The 7,110-nt window shown below is 34.5% G+C and overlaps 1 long non-coding RNA gene across 1 annotated transcript; it reads right to left on the bottom strand.

The window, feature by feature from the left end:
* Positions 1-4,157: 4,157 nt before the first annotated feature.
* On the bottom strand, positions 4,158-5,023 carry LOC129751438 (uncharacterized). The gene is made up of 3 exons (XR_008738711.1): positions 4,916-5,023; positions 4,545-4,818; positions 4,158-4,456 (listed from the first exon to the last, which is right to left on the bottom strand). It is a non-coding gene; the product is annotated as an uncharacterized LOC129751438 (long non-coding RNA).
* Positions 5,024-7,110: the final 2,087 nt, after the last annotated feature.

Genomic DNA, 7,110 nt, shown 5'->3' with positions numbered 1-7,110 from the left:
GTTCATTTCGTTCTTTATACGGCGGAAGAAGATACCTTGGAACATCGGATATATCGGTGGTGACGTCGAGAAAGAAGATCTTTGGGATTTAAAACCGAATCTTGAATGAGACCGAAAATACCGATGTATGTATGTGATATGGGATGTAAGTGACGGCTTCCCCCCAGCGACGGGAATGTGTTCCGAAAAAGCGTAGGGTTAATAGTGGCACGTTATCCAAACAAACGGGAAAATGGTGCCCTATAATATCGAATTAATGGAACATGATTCGAATCTGATACAAATAAAGAACAAGTAAAATGATTCAATGTGTCTGCATGTTTAATTAACTTAACCATAAGTCCATAAGTCGGTTTTATGGGGACACTTTTTAACGAACTTGCTGAATGCAATCAATTAACTGTTATTGTTTATATCATAATCAATTGCATTAAACGAGAAAATTTTCAGGTTGGAATTTTGATACAAAAATCAAGGCCTTAGCTGCAGATTCCAATTAGCATTCCAGGTTCAGATTTTGGATAAAATTCAATCGAAGTTGCATAATAATATTCCGATTGCAAAATGTAAAACCCAGAATCCGTTTTTGATTGCACTTTTTTAACTTTGCAGTTTTAAATGCTTCTAATAAAGTTGAAAACTTATCAAACAAGCTTTTTCGTTCAGTACTAAGGTTATCGTATCCCTTTTATCATTTAAAATCTCTTTTGACATGAATTTTTGTTAAAATTTTTGCCTCGTCGGTACCTACATCCATACCGACAATTCTCACCTAAAATCGTCACCCGAATGCGACAATTCTCACCCATGGTGACTACGATAATAAGGTAAGAACTCACAAAGTTCATCCGAAGTGACAATCCTCACCTAAACCGACTGCTGGAATAGAGTGACTTTGGTGACTCGACTATCATCACGTCACGCGAGGCGCAGAATAAGTGCCTTTATCTGTTTTTGAGCCTTTTTGGATTCAATAACTTAATTTTTTGGGTATGGATGGATCTTTTTCATTACAAATCACATTATTAATTTTTAAGCTTTTTCTTTAGTTAATTAAGTATTAATTTTATAATTTTAGTTTGATTAAATTCTTTTTTTCGTGACGTCACAACGGTTTGCAAAATCGTGATTAAAAAAATGGTGGGTTGTGACATCACGAAACTAATCGCCGTAAAATAAATTTAAATCAAAATATCGAAAAACAAAACAAAAGCAGCGTTTTGTTTGTTGTAACAAACTGATAAATACTTTTCTGAAATTTTCATAAAGTTTGCCCGTATAGAAGAGCAGAAAAGTACAGTTTGGTAAAAAAATCTGAAAAGTGGAAACAGTGGCACGTTGTGACGTCACGAGTTCTATTACTTATATTTTGACAACGATTCGTTCAATAAAAGTACTTCTGATTCCAATTTGTAGCGGTTTCAATTCTGAACTTATGAGTTCTTTTTTTTAATGTGTTCAATAAATCGTAAGTCGCGAATGACATAAAGATGTTAAAACGACTATAATCGAAACAAAATAAAATTAAAATTTTCATACAGTTTATCAAACATTATTTTGCAAACGTTATGACGTCACGCTGAAATGGATCATATAAGGTTGTCAAAATTGTTATAGCACGTAGAGGGTCGGACATTTGATTTCAAAATTGTCGACCAAAAATCCGGGCAATCCGGACAGGACCAGACATTTTCAAATTTTGTATTAAATATCTGGGAACCTTAGTTATAGACATGAAAATAGAAGCATGCCCGCTGTCACTTCGACTTTGAACTTCCATAACCTTTAACTCTGATGATATTTTTGTTCAAATTTTCTGCGCAAGATAGATCAACTATAACACTATTATTTCACAAAATTTGAGCTCTGTAAAATACTCTGCCTGCCAAAAGTATGGGATCAACCCCTCAAAAACAAGAAAATTTTGATCGGTGAATTCAGCCATCTTATGACATATTTAAATTCTCTTTTGTTCTCATTCAAAAGATCGTGAACAAAACTTTCTATCGCGTTCTATGTACCTCAAAGATCGGCTTGGGCATATCGAACCGCCATTATTAGCTCGTTCACTTAAGTTTGTTCCATCACGACGACAAGACGGCCAGGCCGCAATTTTCTAAATTGTTATACTGTCTCAATAATTGTTAAGTGTTAGAAATAAATTAAATGAGACCCTTAGAGCCAAAGGGGTATAAGTTAGGCTTGCCAGATACTTTCAGAAAAAAGCGGGACATTTCACGACAAAAAAGCGGGACACAGCAGAAAAAAGCGGGACATTCAAGAAACTCTTAAAAATAGCTTAATTGTATTACCATACTTACACGTATACCATCTGCCAAGGTTATTTAAAGAAAGTACCTACTCTAAGATTTTTTTTTTAACACGGATTGATTTTGCTCACACGCTCATTTTCATTTAACCATTCTTGAATGAAAAATAACCATTTTCAGGTTTTTACTGCAGAACTGCCAATATGGTTATTTTTCATCAATATTTTAAGGAACAATTTTAACCATATTCCTAGTTTTCGGGTATTAACCGAAAAAAGAATGAAAATTTAACCTCAATCGAAAAACAGAACCAAAAAAAAACATTGTTTGTCTCCTCAATCGATCTTGCTTAAAATCAAATTTTTCCTAACAGTTATTCCCAAAAGACTACACTGGTGCAATTATTATCGAACAAGGTAGGTGAACATTTTTAAACATTAGCAGTGAACTATAAAAACTAAATTTATTTTCAGGAATCGGATAATCTCACCGAATATTTCGTTACCGTGAATGGAGAAACCCATTCCCAGCAAATGCAGGACTTCGCCCGATGGAATCTGGTGCGACAACTGGCAAGACAACAAGCTGCCGGATTCGAATCATGCGACATACAGAATCGAAACTTATGGCCATCGAATGTCGGTCGCACCGACAACTTGAATGATCCCAGACGGCCAAAATCTTCCTTCCGACTTAGCCTGGAGGAAAAAGGCAGCGGAGTGGATCATGTATCGCTAGGCAATGGTTCACCGCTCAGCTTTAGCTCCGGATCCGATCGACATATTGCGGACATATTGGCCGGACCGCACGGCAAAGTGTCTGTACAGTTTGGTGAGTGACGGGCAACTTTCGTCCCGGGCTTCTACGCTGGAAAGTGAATTCTTTGTCTCAAGTCCGGATCTTAACACGGGCGATACGATTTTCCTGCAGCTATCTGAAGAATGTCAGTTTTAAACATAGAACCATGCGTGGCCTGGGATAACTCTACGTACGAATCTTGAACTCCTGAGGAAACTAAGTGCATGGTAACAAGAAATTGTTGTTTGCACTGCAGTCAATGTAATTTCTATTTTTAATTCCAGGTTTTCTCGTACTGATCTGAACGATATCCACCTAGTTAGATAATCAAAATTTAATATGGGCTGGACCTGTTCAAGGTTTAGCGAAAAATATTCATGCCGCACAAGATTTGCTACGGAATTTTAAGTTATACGATAAAACCATCACACGATTCTAGGCCCATTAGTGAGCAACCGATGCCTCTATTGTCTCGTAGGATTTAAATTTCATGAAAAAACATTGAAATGTAACAATAGAATGATGACATAATTCTGACAATAAACAAAGCATTCCGAAATCAAAAGTTCTTTCTGACTATCCCAGATGAAATTTCCATAAAATAAAAAATTGTATTTCAATAAAAAATAACCATTTTCCAACTTCTTCGTCATATTCAATACGGTTGAAAAATAACCATATTTCTACTTCTCCCCGAAAAGTCATTTTATGGGTTCTCATGAAGAACTCATAAAATGACATTTCCCGGGAAAAGGTCAAAAATGGTTATTTTTGAAACATAAATGGTTTAATAGTTTCTAGCGTGCAGGTCTTCTTACATGACTTCTATTTACACGGTTTTTTGCCATAAACACTCACGCTCGGCCATATTGAACCATAAATGCTTGAAAAATAACCATAATCGAAGTTTTGTGGATCAAGTCGTTTTATGAGTTTTCAGTGAAAACTCATAAAATGAGATTTCAAGGAGAACTTGGATAATGGTTATTTTTTAAACATGGTCGGAAAAAGTGAAAATGAGCAAAAATTCAGGGGGACATCATTTGAATGAATGAAGAACGAGGAACCGTGTGTTGTAAAGAGCTTTTATTATAAAATACATGCGAAGGGATGAATCATCCGCACAGGATGAAAATCCCACAAAAAGAAAACATCATGAGCATTATTCTGGTTAGCTTCACAATTGGATGCTGGCAATGAAGATGCACTAAATGCAACAATTGCAGGGCGAATAAGGACCGATGCCATAATCATTTTCGCAAGCGCGGCTGCCTCCTCCCCGGTGATTGCACAGCACCAAATCCAGTAGCCGTTCCTCCAGTGGTTTCTAATCGCAGCTTTTCAATCGGAACATTCGCTGAACAACGGGAAGTGCTCTTAAATCATTTCTGCAATAAAGATACAGAAAACTGTTAGTATGGTGAAATGAAAAAAAATAATCCAGTGATTGAAATAGTTCAAAAAACGTTAGCTTACCTTTAAAAAGAATCTTTGGCACCTTTAAAAAGAATGGCAAAGCAAAGTGGTTCCATTCCTAGGAATGGAACCTAGAACCACCGCCAGTCTCCGAGAAGTCTGTCCCGGCCAATCAGATGAAGTATGAAATTTTTCCACCGTCGAAATCTGATTCTTTTTTTCCACATAACTATCGCGGATGATGTTGTCTGTTCTTGCATATCATTCAGCAAAAGCTCCTGATGCGGTTCCTCTTGTATTTAGACTAGAGCCACAGCTAGCACACCGACTCTACCTATTAATTACAAGAAAAAAAAAACAAGGTTAGAGTTATTTTGAAGAACCCCTCAATTTCATTCATAACACTATGTTTTTATTCAAGAAATACTTACGCATTCATTGAATTTCCAAATATTCTTATCAAAAGTTGTAAAATCGCTGATTTTGAATAGCTGAATTGTTGAACTCATCGCAAAGCTATAAAAAAAACAAACAAGTTCCTTCGCAAAGATGGCTGCCAGTTTTCATACGTTTTACGGTTGAAATTTAACCATTTTTCAACTATTTCAATAGAACTCATAAAATGCCTAAAATTGAACCGTACACTACGGTTGAAAAACAACAATTATGGCAGTTCTAACAGAAATCTCAAAAAATGGTTCAAGAAAAGTCATTAATGGTTGAAAAAAAATGACCGTGCTGTTATTTTTCACGGTTCTCGCAAATTAACACCAAGTTTGTCAAAACAAATTCTGTGTTTTGACGATGAAAAAACCTGACATTCTAAGATTTTATCCAAAAATTCTGTGATTGTTTTCTATGACGCTTTTTTCAATAATGTAATTAAAATTTTACTTGAGAAAAATCAAAGAACATTACAAATTTTATCATGATTTTCTATTCATACTTAAAAATTCAAAATGTATAACGACGTAAAAAAATTAATTTGAAAAAACCGTATGCAATTTTGAAATATTGTGGAATCTGTGAATATTTCTAAAATTCTGTGTTCTGTGACAAAGATTCTGTGATGAAAATATGCTCAAAATTCTTTGTAATTAAAGATTTATCTATGATTTCGACAACCTTGATTAACACATTATATGAGAGAAATATTCAAGTTCTACATGTAAACGGCCAATTGAATATCGTGTAAAAACCTATTAACAAATACATTTCAAATTTGATGCTTATTTTGAGAAAAATTACCTATTCGATTTATATTGTGTTGTGTTGCTTATTTTGAGAAAAAAGACCTAATCATAAAAAGGATAAAGTTTGAGTTTTTACAATGTTAGTCTGTGATTTTTTTTTTTAAAGTTTTCCTTGAAAAAAAACGGGACATTTTGAGAAAAAAGCGGGACGGCGGAACATTTTGCGGGACGGATGGCAACCCTAGTATAAGTGTATAAAGCTCATTTTGAGAATACACGCTTTTAAGTTGTTCTATTTGCCCATTATCCATAGTTTTTTCGAGAATTTGATTTTTTCTTTCGAACATAAAAGTATGAAAACAAAATTCAAAAAAATTTGAAATTATCAACCAATATAGTTTGAAATATGAAAAGTTGGCATAGTTAACTCAAAATCGATCATTTTTGCACTTATACACCTTTGGTTCTGAGGGTCTCAAATATAAATTATTAAAGTTCGTTTAATGTCCAAAATAAATGTTTAGTGAATTGTGCAAATAGATTATTTGAACTGCAAGTGCGAGTTGTCATCATTTGACCGTAAAAGAAAGCTAAAGAACTTACCCGACAATTTGGAGTTGGTGTCCGCATCGTTTAATGTCCGGGAATCACCCACTGCTACCCTGAGCCCTCGACGTTTGATCCGGTTCGAAGGACCACAAATGTCGAGGGCTCAGGGGTGAACCAAATTTTAAAATTCGAGTTGCTTTCGAATCCTTTTTTCATACTTTTAAAAACACATTTGTTTAGTTTTTATCTTATAAATAGCACTTTATTTGGAAGGCTAAGCTAAGCTAAGCTAAGCTATCATAGATGACTATATCACCAGAACGTTAACAAAGGTTAGAATATAAGTTTTTGAATGATTGTAAAATTGTGATAACATAAATCATATGAATTTCGGATTTATTCTTTCAATTACAGTCTCATAAGTAAGTGAAAGTCAAAAGCCCAACCGAGCTCCAATAACTTTTAAGACAACTAAGTTACGGTCAAAACAAACATGCATGTTTTTTTAACGGTCGGACTTTTTAGTGAAAACTATCAGAAAATTATCAAACTTCAGCTAAAATTCTAATGAAGTAAGTTTTCAAAAATATTTGAACTAAATATCCATGAAGGAAGTTCAACTCATTAACTACCGAATTAGCTTACCAGATAAACAATACGTTGTTTGATAACAGAGATACGCGTGAAATTAAAATGCATGTTTAAGTAGACTGATCCCAATCTTTTGGCCGTTACGCCATACTGCGGGGTGATCCCAAACTTTTGGACTATAACTTTAGTAGCTATTTTAAATATTTCAAGTACATTGCAAAATTTTTGCACAACATCAAACAAATTTGTTTTGATAAGTAAAAAAAAAGATTCGAATGTCACTCGAATTTTAA

Source organism: Uranotaenia lowii, chromosome 3 (genome assembly GCF_029784155.1).
Source record: "Uranotaenia lowii strain MFRU-FL chromosome 3, ASM2978415v1, whole genome shotgun sequence".
NCBI classification, from domain to species: Eukaryota; Metazoa; Arthropoda; class Insecta; order Diptera; family Culicidae; genus Uranotaenia; species Uranotaenia lowii.
The sequence above is the reverse complement of the archived record's forward strand: the minus strand, read 5'-3'. Positions and strand labels throughout refer to the sequence as shown.